The sequence below is a fragment of the Pelobates fuscus genome, chromosome 10 (assembly GCF_036172605.1).
Source record: "Pelobates fuscus isolate aPelFus1 chromosome 10, aPelFus1.pri, whole genome shotgun sequence".
In the NCBI taxonomy this organism is placed as follows: domain Eukaryota; kingdom Metazoa; phylum Chordata; class Amphibia; order Anura; family Pelobatidae; genus Pelobates; species Pelobates fuscus.
The window spans coordinates 125,545,875-125,561,635 of NC_086326.1; the positions used below are offsets into that span (position 1 = coordinate 125,545,875).

The 15,761-nt window shown below is 42.1% G+C and overlaps 1 protein-coding gene across 1 annotated transcript in view; it reads left to right on the plus strand.

Annotated features, from left to right (window-relative positions):
- NRG3 (neuregulin 3) overlaps window positions 1-15,761 on the plus strand; it is a 684,293-nt gene that overhangs the window by 475,353 nt on the left and 193,179 nt on the right. The window lies entirely within an intron of this gene.

Here is a 15,761-nt window from a genome sequence, read left to right on the forward strand (position 1 = left end):
GAAAAAAGCCTCGGTGCTACACAGCGTACATGTATATCCAAGAAGAGAAGAGAGCACTCCAGAGGACTTGTTTGAAGCAATTTATTCCGTGAGGAAAATCGTGCAGAAAATCGACGTTTCGACCCGCAGGTCTTTATCAAGATACAAAATCAAGTACAAACATATCTTTATATACCCTATAAGATTAAGGAGTGATTACTTACCCTGAATAAGATGTGCACCCGAAAGCCATGTGTGTTCGATGAGCTGTGATTGAAAAACCCGCACTGGCCGTTCCGTCGATGTGTAGTGACGTCACCAATAGTGCGACGGGACGGAAAAGGACGTGAGCGTGCGTCTAAGTAACCCAGGGAACCAAGTGTGGGCAAAGACTTCCGTGATGTGTGTGCAGTGTGAAAATTAAGCCAGTTAAAAATACATAAGAAGAAGATATTTATTAATAAAACCACATATTGGGTTGGGCTTGTACTGTTATGAATAGACATATTAATCCTGCAGATAGGTTCATCCAGTGATGAACAGCGCAATGCGTATGTGTGTTAAATACAAGACGAGAATCATAGAGGATAATGATCAAAAAAGGGACAAGTGCGAAAGGACAGAGGACCCAGGTTACAGAGGGTGTCAAAAGATGGGAAAGGCGGGGGATATGTGACAAGAAGTGGTAAAACATAAGGACTTACAAACAAAACGTGACCAAAACAATGTGCACATGAACTGATCTGTATAGAAGGGTCCTGAGGTGCTAAGCGGTGTGTATGGGAGTGAGTGAAGAACTGGAAAGGTAGTGAAGTGACGTGTGGGAAGATGTTATGCAGCTAGTGGTAGTAGGCTAGGAAGCCAAGTGCTAGGTGTAGAGTTAAGGGAGAAGTGGTAAAGTAGGAGGAAAGGTGACAGGACAGGAAATCCCATATAGCGTCTAGTAGGCTGGATTGTATGCAATAACCAAGTAGATACATAAAGTTGTGTATACATGGACCGAACAGGGTCCTGCACTCCAAAACGAGCGTGTGACAATGCCCAATTTACCAATAGACAATATTATGTAGAATAGAGGCAGATGAATGAACAGGACGTGGGGAGTAAATAATAAACATAAAAATAAAGAAGGTAAAAAGATAAAAAATCTATACAAAAAATGAGCAATATATAGCATCTAGTAGTAAAGAAATGCTAGGATTGTGAGAACTCAATATCACAAAAAAGAAATGAAAAATATACGGACAATATATGAGAAAATAAGTAAATAAAAATCAAATAGAATAAAATACGAAAAAATAGAAATGAATGTACAAACATATACAAAAATACCATGGGCGACCATAGTAGAGACATATCAATACCAAGCGGACATGATGGTGTCCAAGTTATTGGACGCATGTCAAGAGATGCAAAAAAATGCATAAAAAATTCAAATAGTTGAAAAAGTTCAAAGACATGAGGGGGCTCAGCGAGTGTCCAAGAACGCATGGAGGGAGATGTATTCATTAAGTCCCCTTGGGTGTACGGTGTCTAGCGTCTTGGTCCAGTATGCCTCCCGTTGGAGCAGGATCCTGGATCGATCACCCCCCCTGGACAGAGGGGGGATGTGGTCAATGGCTATAAATTTGAGAGTGGGTAGACGGTGGTTCATCTCTAGGAAGTGTTTGGCCACCGGTTTTTCTGTTTTATTGTCCCTGAATGCAGTCATAATGCCTGACCGGTGTCCCCGCATTCTGTCTCTAAGCGTGAGATCGGTTTTTCCCACGTAGTATAGTCCACAGGGGCAGGATATTAGATAGACTACGTGGGTGGTGAGACAGGTAATATGGTGTTTAATGGGGTAACGCTTCCCTGAGTGTGGATGGGTAAACGAGGAACCTGTGAGCATATGTCCACAGGTGACGCAATTGGTGCATTTAAAGCAACCCGTTTTGCTGTGAGCTTTTTGTGTCACATATTGATCAGGACAGTCGTTGTGAACCAGAATGTCCCTGAGGTTGCGGTTTCGTTTGAAAGCTATACGAGGAGGCTGTGCAAAAGCCGAGTGGAGTGTAGGGTCCGAGGATAGTAGATCCCATCGTCTGCGGATAGCCTTGGCGATTTGGTCACTGGCCGTATGGTATAACAAGGGAAGGGTTACAATCTTAGGTTTGTTGGATAGCGTCGTGGGTTGTGTGCGGGGCTTGTCATAGATCTCCCAGGCCCTCTCCAGTGATTGTTTTAATGTTGAGTGAGAGTATCCTCTTTTCAAAAACGCCTGTTGCATCGACGTAATCTCCTTAATCTTATAGGGTATATAAAGATATGTTTGTACTTGATTTTGTATCTTGATAAAGACCTGCGGGTCGAAACGTCGATTTTCTGCACGATTTTCCTCACGTGTCCTTGAGGGGTTAAACCCCACTACACATGCAAGGGAAGTAATTGCCATTTTATTACAGTAGCTAACCATGAAACGGATTGAAATACTGCAGAATCAAGAATTCATTTGAAAGACATAAAAAATATGTTGGCGTGGTGTAAGAATACATTTTAAATAATTTTTTTTTTTTTATTGTTTAAAAAAAATACAAACAGGTATTTTTAAAATAAAGAAACAATGAAAATATTCGTTCCCAAAACTCCTCATTAATAAGAGAGAAAATGTGGATTATTGTGGCAGCAGCAATATATGACAATTTAACATCTCACCATGGAGTAGAATGTATCTATTCATAAATTAATTAGACTGCTACTATGGTGACAAAGAATGGCCTACTTTACATCGCTGATATTAGCCTTAAATATGTTGAGGTTTTTATTTTACACCAGGGACACGGATGCACACAGTGAAAATTCTGTAAAGTGGATTAGATTATGCAATCCCGACAGGCAGGATCATTTTCAAAAGGTAAATTCAAATGTCACTAAAAAAAATCCATTTTAACAAACAGAAAAGGGAAATAATATTAAATCATCATGTAGTTTATTTTCACAGTACAAAATCATATATTTAGAAAAAAATAGGGTAGAGTTTACAATAATACCAAAATGTTAATTATTTCAACTGGACATAAAACCTGGAGATAAATTTAAAGTATGTCATTGTTTGAAAAAATAAATAAACATGTGATAGGTTAAAGCTAATTACAAGATCAGCTTATAACTGTTAACTACTAAACTTTTCACACACATGTTAATGTAAACATAAGTATTTTAAACCTTTTTTACATAATTTCTCTCACTTGAATCTGGGATAAGATGCTAAAGATTGCTAATACAAAATATACATTTTCTAAGCATTAAGCCTTTACTGAGCTACCTATACGTGGATCAACTTCTATGTTAAAAGACGTAGTGAAATCTAGGTAAGCAATGTCTACTGCACCACCCTTATCTATTATTTTAGATAGAAACATAGAATGTGACGGCAGATAAGAACTATTCGGCCCATCTAGTCTGCCCAATTTTCTAAATACTTTCATTAGTCCCTGGCCTTATCTTATATCTACGATAGCATTATGTCTATCCCACGAATGCCTAAACTCCTTCACTGTGTTAACCTCTACCACTTCAGCCAAACCATAGACCGGTGAAGAGCAGGTCACTGTTGCGGCATCTACATTAAATCACAGATTAAAAAATGGACCAATATTTAAAGATAAAAATAATGATTGAACATACTTTAAAAAAAATAAATTGTGATTCTGTAAATATCTTCATGCATCCATGGCAAGGAAACATATGTGGCACTCATCTGCCATATGTTTACAGAAAGCAGATAATATTTAGTTTAAAGGGAAACTATAGTCAGAAAAACTACAGCCTATTGCATTTGTTCTACTGAGTAGAATCATTCCCTTCAGGCTTTTTGCAGTAAAGACTGTCTTTTCAGAGAAAATGCACTGTTTACATAACAGCCTAGTGATAATTCCACTGGCCACTCCTCAGATGGCTGCTGGAGGTTCTTCCTGGGGCAGTGCTGTACAGTGTACAGCACTACTATTCAGTGTCTCCACCCTCTGCGTGGAGACACTGAACTTTCCTCATAGAGATGCACTGATTTAATGTATCTCTATGAAGAGATGCTGATTGGCCAGGGCTGTGTTTAACTTGTGCTGGCTCTGCCTTGATCTGCCTCATTGACAGTCTCAGCCAATCCTATGGGAAAGCATTGTGATTGGCTCATAGAATCACTTCTGATGATGTCAGCCAAGCAGGCAGATCAGGGGAAAAGGCAGCAGCTGCAGACTTGAATACAAGTAAGATTTTACTATATTTAGGGAGGCAAGGAGGACCAAGGGGGCTAGATGGTGGTTTTAACACTATAGGAAATATATGTTTCTGTTACTGACCCTATATTGTTCCTTTAATTCCCAGATCACCAGTTGATATTACATAGATTATAATACCCCTTAAGGACTGCGGGCGTTTTATGCCATCCTTGGAGACCCGGCTCTAAACACCAGAGGGCAACATTGCACGTCCACACCGTCCAGGGGACTTAATTGCGCGCTGGCGATCCCACGCCGGTGATCACGATGGGGAAACTTACCTGGCATCCCAGGGAGTCACCCTGCTGCTGATCCAGCCCTCCTGGGCCATGTGATCACGAGGTCCTTGAGAGGAACTCATGATCACATGGACGGAATTGCCGTCCATAGCAGTGCCAACAGGGGGAGTGCCTGGAATGACAGGTAGTCCCCCTGCTGCCTGAAAAAAAGCTAAATAGAGTTTTAAAATGGTGTAAAATAAAATAATATATACACTTACACATACATACATATATACACATACAGTGTATATTAATATCAAAATACACATAGAATTATATTAATTAAATATATATAGCTGAAACGTCGACTATTGGAGTAAAATTTGAATCTTTTTACAAACCCTGGGAGTGCTGACTATTTTTGTTTTATATATATATATATATATATATATATATATATATATATATATAAATAAAATGTTCAAAGTCTGGCACTCTACCTTTAAATAGAACCGCAGAAAAAAGCCTCGGTGCTACACAGCGTACATGTATATCCAAGAAGAGAAGAGAGCACTCCAGAGGACTTGTTTGAAGCAATTTATTCCGTGAGGAAAATCGTGCAGAAAATCGACGTTTCGACCCGCAGGTCTTTATCAAGATACAAAATCAAGTACAAACATATCTTTATATACCCTATAAGATTAAGGAGTGATTACTTACCCTGAATAAGATGTGCACCCGAAAGCCATGTGTGTTCGATGAGCTGTGATTGAAAAACCCGCACTGGCCGTTCCGTCGATGTGTAGTGACGTCACCAATAGTGCGACGGGACGGAAAAGGACGTGAGCGTGCGTCTAAGTAACCCAGGGAACCAAGTGTGGGCAAAGACTTCCGTGATGTGTGTGCAGTGTGAAAATTAAGCCAGTTAAAAATACATAAGAAGAAGATATTCATTAATAAAACCACATATTGGGTTGGGCTTGTACTGTTATGAATAGACATATTAATCCTGCAGATAGGTTCATCCAGTGATGAACAGCGCAATGCGTATGTGTGTTAAATACAAGACGAGAATCATAGAGGATAATGATCAAAAAAGGGACAAGTGCGAAAGGACAGAGGACCCAGGTTACAGAGGGTGTCAAAAGATGGGAAAGGCGGGGGATATGTGACAAGAAGTGGTAAAACATAAGGACTTACAAACAAAACGTGACCAAAACAATGTGCACATGAACTGATCTGTATAGAAGGGTCCTGAGGTGCTAAGCGGTGTGTATGGGAGTGAGTGAAGAACTGGAAAGGTAGTGAAGTGACGTGTGGGAAGATGTTATGCAGCTAGTGGTAGTAGGCTAGGAAGCCAAGTGCTAGGTGTAGAGTTAAGGGAGAAGTGGTAAAGTAGGAGGAAAGGTGACAGGACAGGAAATCCCATATAGCGTCTAGTAGGCTGGATTGTATGCAATAACCAAGTAGATACATAAAGTTGTGTATACATGGACCGAACAGGGTCCTGCACTCCAAAACGAGCGTGTGACAATGCCCAATTTACCAATAGACAATATTATGTAGAATAGAGGCAGATGAATGAACAGGACGTGGGGAGTAAATAATAAACATAAAAATAAAGAAGGTAAAAAGATAAAAAATCTATACAAAAAATGAGCAATATATAGCATCTAGTAGTAAAGAAATGCTAGGATTGTGAGAACTCAATATCACAAAAAAGAAATGAAAAATATACGGACAATATATGAGAAAATAAGTAAATAAAAATCAAATAGAATAAAATACGAAAAAATAGAAATGAATGTACAAACATATACAAAAATACCATGGGCGACCATAGTAGAGACATATCAATACCAAGCGGACATGATGGTGTCCAAGTTATTGGACGCATGTCAAGAGATGCAAAAAAATGCATAAAAAATTCAAATAGTTGAAAAAGTTCAAAGACATGAGGGGGCTCAGCGAGTGTCCAAGAACGCATGGAGGGAGATGTATTCATTAAGTCCCCTTGGGTGTACGGTGTCTAGCGTCTTGGTCCAGTATGCCTCCCGTTGGAGCAGGATCCTGGATCGATCACCCCCCCTGGACAGAGGGGGGATGTGGTCAATGGCTATAAATTTGAGAGTGGGTAGACGGTGGTTCATCTCTAGGAAGTGTTTGGCCACCGGTTTTTCTGTTTTATTGTCCCTGAATGCAGTCATAATGCCTGACCGGTGTCCCCGCATTCTGTCTCTAAGCGTGAGATCGGTTTTTCCCACGTAGTATAGTCCACAGGGGCAGGATATTAGATAGACTACGTGGGTGGTGAGACAGGTAATATGGTGTTTAATGGGGTAACGCTTCCCTGAGTGTGGATGGGCAAATGAGGAACCTGTGAGCATATGTCCACAGGTGACGCAATTGGTGCATTTAAAGCAACCCGTTTTGCTGTGAGCTTTTTGTGTCACATATTGATCAGGACAGTCGTTGTGAACCAGAATGTCCCTGAGGTTGCGGTTTCGTTTGAAAGCTATACGAGGAGGCTGTGCAAAAGCCGAGTGGAGTGTAGGGTCCGAGGATAGTAGATCCCATCGTCTGCGGATAGCCTTGGCGATTTGGTCACTGGCCGTATGGTATAACAAGGGAAGGGTTACAATCTTAGGTTTGTTGGATAGCGTCGTGGGTTGTGTGCGGGGCTTGTCATAGATCTCCCAGGCCCTCTCCAGTGATTGTTTTAATGTTGAGTGAGAGTATCCTCTTTTCAAAAACGCCTGTTGCATCGACGTAATCTGTGTCTTAGTATTATCCATGTCTGAGTTGTTCCTCAGAACTCTGAGGAATTGTGAAGTCGGGAGTGATCTCTTGAGTGCCCTGGGGTGGAAGCTTGTTGCGTGCAGTACCGTGTTGCGGTCCGAACTTTTTTTGAATAAAGTGTATCCAATGGATTGCTGGAAACGGAAGATCTCTACATCCAAAAATTGTATCGTCTTGGTGTCACAACAGTAGCTAAAGCGTACTGGTGAGGTAATGGTATTAAGCTCTTGGATCATGCTCTCAAAGGACGAGGGGGGACCTGACCATAGCATGAGGATATCATCCACATACCGGAGATACAAAATGAGATTGGACTGATATTTAGAGAGTATGTGTTTCTGTTCATAAGAATACATATAACTATTGGCGTAATTAGGGGCTATAGCCGATCCCATCGCCGTTCCTGTTTGTTGCACATAAAAAGATTTCTCAAACCGAAAATAATTGTTGCTTAAAGTAAACTCAAGACATTCAAGAAGAAACTCAATGGGGGGTCCCGTGTATAGATCAGATTGGATGAGGACCTGTCTCATGGCTTCAAGCCCATCAGTGTGGGGTATGATAGTGTAGAGGTTTTTTACATCTACCGTTGCCAGAGTGATGGGACCTTCTGGGAGGCTGACTTGTTTAAGGTGAGCAAGTAGATCTTGTGTATCCTTAAGGCACGTGGGAATTGATAACGTGGGCATTTTGCAATGATGGTCAATGAATTTGGCTAATGGTTCCAGAATTCCGCGTCTGGCGGAGACGATGGGGCGTCCGGGAGGGTTGCAGGCATCCTTGTGTACCTTCGGTAAGGTGTACAATAGAGGAATTTTAGGATGTAGATCAATCAGGTAATTAGCAGTTTGATCATCGAGCCAACCGGCCGTGGCGCCTCTGTTGACCAAGGCTTGTAATTTTAGAGTGATGGACTTGGTGGGATCAAAAGAAATTTTCTTATAGGTAGTCGTATCGGATAATTGTCTGAGGATTTCCGTCCGGTAGGATGCATAATTCTGTATAACAATTGCTCCGCCTTTGTCGGCGGGTCTGATGGTGATAGTGGTGTCATCAGCGAGATCCACGAGTGCCTTGTGTTCCTTCATTGTTAAATTATGTGGAGCCGGTGTGGGGTTTGAAATAATTTGGTGTACATCATGCTTTAATGTACTGGAAAAGAGTTTAATAGAGGGATGGGACGTTTTTGGTTCCCACGTACTCTTTAAGCGGAAATGGTTTTTTGACTGTGAATACGAGTTAGGTGCCAGTGCTTGTAAATTCAAGGTACGTTCCATCTTGTACAAATCTATGTCAGTTTTGAACGTGTCCACTTTTGGGGTTGGAACAAAGGTGAGGCCTTTTGATAAGACTTTGATGTGTTCAGGATTCAAAGTCTTGGAAGATAAATTAAAAATAGGCGTTAGTTCTTCCTGTTCGTTGTTCTTGGCCGTGTGCCGGCATACCTTGCCCCCCTGTCCTCGTCTAGTGATTTTGGGTTTCTTAGGTCTTTGCGCCCTCTTGTATTGAATCCCGGAGGGTCGTTGGAATGTTGGTCCTGGGGAAAAAAAGGTGGTCGTGTGGATTTCCTGGAGGGCATCTCTGAGGTGTCCTGAGGCATTCCCGCTCCCTCTGTTTCAGATGTGGACTCGGCAGAGCTGGTATCGATTGACAAAAATTGTGGTTTACGAACTTTCTGTTTGTATCTGGCAAAATTAGGTTTGCGTCGTTCGCCACACAACCAGTGGTAAACCTGGTGGTGGGTGTAGTCGAAATTGACCCGTTCCAATTTTTGTTTTTTAAACCTAATTAAATCGTTCCTGTATCTCATAATTTCATCTTGCAGTTTAACCATGTATTGGGTGGAGGTCGCCGCGGTTAACGTAGATGTGTGTAGTGTCTCGAATTTATTGATGGAGTCCTTGGTGAAGATAAGTTCACTTCTTACTTCCTCCACTACTATCAGCATCCAATCTAATGAACACTTATTCGAGATGCCGACCCATTTTTTACAGAATTCAGGATTCTGGCGTCCAATCGTGGGGGAGTTGCGGACTCTAAATCCTCTGGGGATGCGTTTGGCCCGATAATAATCGGAAATAAAAATGCCATGGAGGTCCAGGTCTGTCTCACGTCGTTTTAGCTTGGTCAAATCATTATACAGATCTCTAATAGAGTCAGTATGTGTTAATTCAGTTGTGGTGTTAGGCCATAGTATTTTATCAGCGTCCTGTTCATTCAATTGCAGAGTCTCTGCTATTTCAGAAAGGGCTCCAGCCCTTAGTAAGAAATCTTCCATGTCTCTTTAACAAAGGCTAGGAGCGTGAACACACTTAATCAGAGTGGTGTATACCTCCCAACAAACATATATTAATTGTGGAACTCTAATAATGTTCCCATGGAGGTGCACAGATAGTGTATCGCCATACACTTTAGAAATATAAATAAAATGTTCAAAGTCTGGCACTCTACCTTTAAATAGAACCGCAGAAAAAAGCCTCGGTGCTACACAGCGTACATGTATATCCAAGAAGAGAAGAGAGCACTCCAGAGGACTTGTTTGAAGCAATTTATTCCGTGAGGAAAATCGTGCAGAAAATCGACGTTTCGACCCGCAGGTCTTTATCAAGATACAAAATCAAGTACAAACATATCTTTATATACCCTATAAGATTAAGGAGTGATTACTTACCCTGAATAAGATGTGCACCCGAAAGCCATGTGTGTTCGATGAGCTGTGATTGAAAAACCCGCACTGGCCGTTCCGTCGGTGTGTAGTGACGTCACCAATAGTGCGACGGGACGGAAAAGGACGTGAGCGTGCGTCTAAGTAACCCAGGGAACCAAGTGTGGGCAAAGACTTCCGTGATGTGTGTGCAGTGTGAAAATTAAGCCAGTTAAAAATACATAAGAAGAAGATATTCATTAATAAAACCACATATTGGGTTGGGCTTGTACTGTTATGAATAGACATATTAATCCTGCAGATAGGTTCATCCAGTGATGAACAGCGCAATGCGTATGTGTGTTAAATACAAGACGAGAATCATAGAGGATAATGATCAAAAAAGGGACAAGTGCGAAAGGACAGAGGACCCAGGTTACAGAGGGTGTCAAAAGATGGGAAAGGCGGGGGATATGTGACAAGAAGTGGTAAAACATAAGGACTTACAAACAAAACGTGACCAAAACAATGTGCACATGAACTGATCTGTATAGAAGGGTCCTGAGGTGCTAAGCGGTGTGTATGGGAGTGAGTGAAGAACTGGAAAGGTAGTGAAGTGACGTGTGGGAAGATGTTATGCAGCTAGTGGTAGTAGGCTAGGAAGCCAAGTGCTAGGTGTAGAGTTAAGGGAGAAGTGGTAAAGTAGGAGGAAAGGTGACAGGACAGGAAATCCCATATAGCGTCTAGTAGGCTGGATTGTATGCAATAACCAAGTAGATACATAAAGTTGTGTATACATGGACCGAACAGGGTCCTGCACTCCAAAACGAGCGTGTGACAATGCCCAATTTACCAATAGACAATATTATGTAGAATAGAGGCAGATGAATGAACAGGACGTGGGGAGTAAATAATAAACATAAAAATAAAGAAGGTAAAAAGATAAAAAATCTATACAAAAAATGAGCAATATATAGCATCTAGTAGTAAAGAAATGCTAGGATTGTGAGAACTCAATATCACAAAAAAGAAATGAAAAATATACGGACAATATATGAGAAAATAAGTAAATAAAAATCAAATAGAATAAAATACGAAAAAATAGAAATGAATGTACAAACATATACAAAAATACCATGGGCGACCATAGTAGAGACATATCAATACCAAGCGGACATGATGGTGTCCAAGTTATTGGACGCATGTCAAGAGATGCAAAAAAATGCATAAAAAATTCAAATAGTTGAAAAAGTTCAAAGACATGAGGGGGCTCAGCGAGTGTCCAAGAACGCATGGAGGGAGATGTATTCATTAAGTCCCCTTGGGTGTACGGTGTCTAGCGTCTTGGTCCAGTATGCCTCCCGTTGGAGCAGGATCCTGGATCGATCACCCCCCCTGGACAGAGGGGGGATGTGGTCAATGGCTATAAATTTGAGAGTGGGTAGACGGTGGTTCATCTCTAGGAAGTGTTTGGCCACCGTTTTTTCTGTTTTATTGTCCCTGAATGCAGTCATAATGCCTGACCGGTGTCCCCGCATTCTGTCTCTAAGCGTGAGATCGGTTTTTCCCACGTAGTATAGTCCACAGGGGCAGGATATTAGATAGACTACGTGGGTGGTGAGACAGGTAATATGGTGTTTAATGGGGTAACGCTTCCCTGAGTGTGGATGGGCAAACGAGGAACCTGTGAGCATATGTCCACAGGTGACGCAATTGGTGCATTTAAAGCAACCCGTTTTGCTGTGAGCTTTTTGTGTCACATATTGATCAGGACAGTCGTTGTGAACCAGAATGTCCCTGAGGTTGCGGTTTCGTTTGAAAGCTATACGAGGAGGCTGTGCAAAAGCCGAGTGGAGTGTAGGGTCCGAGGATAGTAGATCCCATCGTCTGCGGATAGCCTTGGCGATTTGGTCACTGGCCGTATGGTATAACAAGGGAAGGGTTACAATCTTAGGTTTGTTGGATAGCGTCGTGGGTTGTGTGCGGGGCTTGTCATAGATCTCCCAGGCCCTCTCCAGTGATTGTTTTAATGTTGAGTGAGAGTATCCTCTTTTCAAAAACGCCTGTTGCATCGACGTAATCTGTGACTTAGTATTATCCATGTCTGAGTTGTTCCTCAGAACTCTGAGGAATTGTGAAGTCGGGAGTGATCTCTTGAGTGCCCTGGGGTGGAAGCTTGTTGCGTGCAGTACCGTGTTGCGGTCCGAACTTTTTTTGAATAAAGTGTATCCAATGGATTGCTGGAAACGGAAGATCTCTACATCCAAAAATTGTATCGTCTTGGTGTCACAACAGTAGCTAAAGCGTACTGGTGAGGTAATGGTATTAAGCTCTTGGATCATGCTCTCAAAGGACGAGGGGGGACCTGACCATAGCATGAGGATATCATCCACATACCGGAGATACAAAATGAGATTGGACTGATATTTAGAGAGTATGTGTTTCTGTTCATAAGAATACATATAACTATTGGCGTAATTAGGGGCTATAGCCGATCCCATCGCCGTTCCTGTTTGTTGCACATAAAAAGATTTCTCAAACCGAAAATAATTGTTGCTTAAAGTAAACTCAAGACATTCAAGAAGAAACTCAATGGGGGGTCCCGTGTATAGATCAGATTGGATGAGGACCTGTCTCATGGCTTCAAGCCCATCAGTGTGGGGTATGATAGTGTAGAGGTTTTTTACATCTACCGTTGCCAGAGTGATGGGACCTTCTGGGAGGCTGACTTGTTTAAGGTGAGCAAGTAGATCTTGTGTATCCTTAAGGCACGTGGGAATTGATAACGTGGGCATTTTGCAATGATGGTCAATGAATTTGGCTAATGGTTCCAGAATTCCGCGTCTGGCGGAGACGATGGGGCGTCCGGGAGGGTTGCAGGCATCCTTGTGTACCTTCGGTAAGGTGTACAATAGAGGAATTTTAGGATGTAGATCAATCAGGTAATTAGCAGTTTGATCATCGAGCCAACCGGCCGTGGCGCCTCTGTTGACCAAGGCTTGTAATTTTAGAGTGATGGACTTGGTGGGATCAAAAGAAATTTTCTTATAGGTAGTCGTATCGGATAATTGTCTGAGGATTTCCGTCCGGTAGGATGCATAATTCTGTATAACAATTGCTCCGCCTTTGTCGGCGGGTCTGATGGTGATAGTGGTGTCATCAGCGAGATCCACGAGTGCCTTGTGTTCCTTCATTGTTAAATTATGTGGAGCCGGTGTGGGGTTTGAAATAATTTGGTGTACATCATGCTTTAATGTACTGGAAAAGAGTTTAATAGAGGGATGGGACGTTTTTGGTTCCCACGTACTCTTTAAGCGGAAATGGTTTTTTGACTGTGAATACGAGTTAGGTGCCAGTGCTTGTAAATTCAAGGTACGTTCCATCTTGTACAAATCTATGTCAGTTTTGAACGTGTCCACTTTTGGGGTTGGAACAAAGGTGAGGCCTTTTGATAAGACTTTGATGTGTTCAGGATTCAAAGTCTTGGAAGATAAATTAAAAATAGGCGTTAGTTCTTCCTGTTCGTTGTTCTTGGCCGTGTGCCGGCATACCTTGCCCCCCTGTCCTCGTCTAGTGATTTTGGGTTTCTTAGGTCTTTGCGCCCTCTTGTATTGAATCCCGGAGGGTCGTTGGAATGTTGGTCCTGGGGAAAAAAAGGTGGTCGTGTGGATTTCCTGGAGGGCATCTCTGAGGTGTCCTGAGGCATTCCCGCTCCCTCTGTTTCAGATGTGGACTCGGCAGAGCTGGTATCGATTGACAAAAATTGTGGTTTACGAACTTTCTGTTTGTATCTGGCAAAATTAGGTTTGCGTCGTTCGCCACACAACCAGTGGTAAACCTGGTGGTGGGTGTAGTCGAAATTGACCCGTTCCAATTTTTGTTTTTTAAACCTAATTAAATCGTTCCTGTATCTCATAATTTCATCTTGCAGTTTAACCATGTATTGGGTGGAGGTCGCCGCTGTTAACGTAGATGTGTGTAGTGTCTCGAATTTATTGATGGAGTCCTTGGTGAAGATAAGTTCACTTCTTACTTCCTCCACTACTATCAGCATCCAATCTAATGAACACTTATTCGAGATGCCGACCCATTTTTTACAGAATTCAGGATTCTGGCGTCCAATCGTGGGGGAGTTGCGGACTCTAAATCCTCTGGGGATGCGTTTGGCCCGATAATAATCGGAAATAAAAATGCCATGGAGGTCCAGGTCTGTCTCACGTCGTTTTAGCTTGGTCAAATCATTATACAGATCTCTAATAGAGTCAGTATGTGTTAATTCAGTTGTGGTGTTAGGCCATAGTATTTTATCAGCGTCCTGTTCATTCAATTGCAGAGTCTCTGCTATTTCAGAAAGGGCTCCAGCCCTTAGTAAGAAATCTTCCATGTCTCTTTAACAAAGGCTAGGAGCGTGAACACACTTAATCAGAGTGGTGTATACCTCCCAACAAACATATATTAATTGTGGAACTCTAATAATGTTCCCATGGAGGTGCACAGATAGTGTATCGCCATACACTTTAGAAATATAAATAAAATGTTCAAAGTCTGGCACTCTACCTTTAAATAGAACCGCAGAAAAAAGCCTCGGTGCTACACAGCGTACATGTATATCCAAGAAGAGAAGAGAGCACTCCAGAGGACTTGTTTGAAGCAATTTATTCCGTGAGGAAAATCGTGCAGAAAATCGACGTTTCGACCCGCAGGTCTTTATCAAGATACAAAATCAAGTACAAACATATCTTTATATACCCTATAAGATTAAGGAGATTACGTCGATGCAACAGGCGTTTTTGAAAAGAGGATACTCTCACTCAACATTAAAACAATCACTGGAGAGGGCCTGGGAGATCTATGACAAGCCCCGCACACAACCCACGACGCTATCCAACAAACCTAAGATTGTAACCCTTCCCTTGTTATACCATACGGCCAGTGACCAAATCGCCAAGGCTATCCGCAGACGATGGGATCTACTATCCTCGGACCCTACACTCCACTCGGCTTTTGCACAGCCTCCTCGTATAGCTTTCAAACGAAACCGCAACCTCAGGGACATTCTGGTTCACAACGACTGTCCTGATCAATATGTGACACAAAAAGCTCACAGCAAAACGGGTTGCTTTAAATGCACCAATTGCGTCACCTGTGGACATATGCTCACAGGTTCCTCGTTTGCCCATCCACACTCAGGGAAGCGTTACCCCATTAAACACCATATTACCTGTCTCACCACCCACGTAGTCTATCTAATATCCTGCCCCTGTGGACTATACTACGTGGGAAAAACCGATCTCACGCTTAGAGACAGAATGCGGGGACACCGGTCAGGCATTATGACTGCATTCAGGGACAATAAAACAGAAAAACCGGTGGCCAAACACTTCCTAGAGATGAACCACCGTCTACCCACTCTCAAATTTATAGCCATTGACCACATCCCCCCTCTGTCCAGGGGGGGTGATCGATCCAGGATCCTGCTCCAACGGGAGGCATACTGGACCAAGACGCTAGACACCGTACACCCAAGGGGACTTAATGAATACATCTCCCTCCATGCGTTCTTGGACACTCGCTGAGCCCCCTCATGTCTTTGAACTTTTTCAACTATTTGAATTTTTTATGCATTTTTTTGCATCTCTTGACATGCGTCCAATAACTTGGACACCATCATGTCCGCTTGGTATTGATATGTCTCTACTATGGTCGCCCATGGTATTTTTGTATATGTTTGTACATTCATTTCTATTTTTTCGTATTTTATTCTATTTGATTTTTATTTACTTATTTTCTCATATATTGTCCGTATATTTTTCATTTCTTTTTTGTGATATTGAGTTCTCACAATCCTAGCATTTCTTTACT